Source organism: Octopus bimaculoides, chromosome 4, assembly GCF_001194135.2.
Source record: "Octopus bimaculoides isolate UCB-OBI-ISO-001 chromosome 4, ASM119413v2, whole genome shotgun sequence".
NCBI classification, from domain to species: domain Eukaryota; kingdom Metazoa; phylum Mollusca; class Cephalopoda; order Octopoda; family Octopodidae; genus Octopus; species Octopus bimaculoides.
This window is the reverse complement of record NC_068984.1, coordinates 144,034,585-144,035,691: the sequence shown is the minus strand read 5'-3', so window position 1 is coordinate 144,035,691 and position 1,107 is coordinate 144,034,585. Positions and strand designations below refer to the sequence as shown.

General features: G+C 41.7%; 1 protein-coding gene across 1 annotated transcript in view; it reads left to right on the top strand.

Moving 5' to 3' along the window:
- LOC106876479 (protein deltex-like) overlaps nucleotides 1-1,107 on the top strand; it is a 105,553-nt gene that overhangs the window by 91,645 nt on the left and 12,801 nt on the right. The window lies entirely within an intron of this gene.

Here is a 1,107-nt window from a genome sequence, read left to right as displayed (position 1 = left end):
TTCGACATATAATTCCATATTTCCCTCTTCATTGTAACACATTTAATACATTTTGTGGCACCAACCATTTCTGCAGAATTCGCTCGGCCTTTCAAGTGTTTTCTGTTATATATCTGGGGGTTGGGGGATGGAAGGGGGGAAGAAAGACGTTTTGTTGTTGTTTTTGTTGTTTTTGTTGCTGTTGTTGTTCTTTATAATCTTTTACCCCTTATCTTGTGTCAAGCATTAGATTGCGCCCATGCTGGGACACCGCCTTGAAGAATTTTTTAGCTGAATGAATCGACCCAGTACTAAGTTTAAAAAAAAAATAATTTTAAAGTCTGGTATTTGTTCTATCGATGCCTTTTGCCGGACCGCTAAGGTACGGGGACATAAATACACCGGCACCGGTTGTCAAGCGATGACGAGGGACAAAAACAGACACAAAGACACACACATAGAGATGTAGATATATATGACAGGCTTCTTTCAGTTTCCATACTCTGTCTTTTGGATTCTGCCTCATAATGATGGACCCACGTTTCATCTCCTGTGACTATTCTACCCCAAAATTCTTCGCTCTCATTGTTGTAGTGATCGGGTAAACGTTGGCTGACCTCAAGGCGTTTGCACTTGTGCTCTGCAGTGAGCTCTCTTGGCATCCAACTTGTATAGACTTTATAGAAGCAGAGCTCGTCGTGGATGATTTGATGGGCAGAACCATGACTAATCTTCAGAGAACAAACTGCCTCATCGATGATGACTTGCTGGTTCACCATTTCCATCTCTCGGGGTTGCTGAATCTTCTCGCCAGTGGTGGGGGTTGACAGGTGTCCCTGTATTGTGCTAAAAAAACTTCCGATGAATTTCAGTAGCTGACTCACCTTCTGACCAGAGAAATCGGATCACTTCTCTTTATTCTTCTTTGGTTCACATTGCTAATGGAGCGGCCATGCTAACACTGTAAAGTCAGAAAGAAAAATGGTACGATCAAGTTCAAACTCCGATCACGTGACCACAATAGTACTAACTATAAGCACGAATGCGCAGAAGGCAGTGTCACAATAAAGATATGTTATGGCGAAAGTGCGGATAATTTTTTTCTTGCCCTCGTATATATATATATAT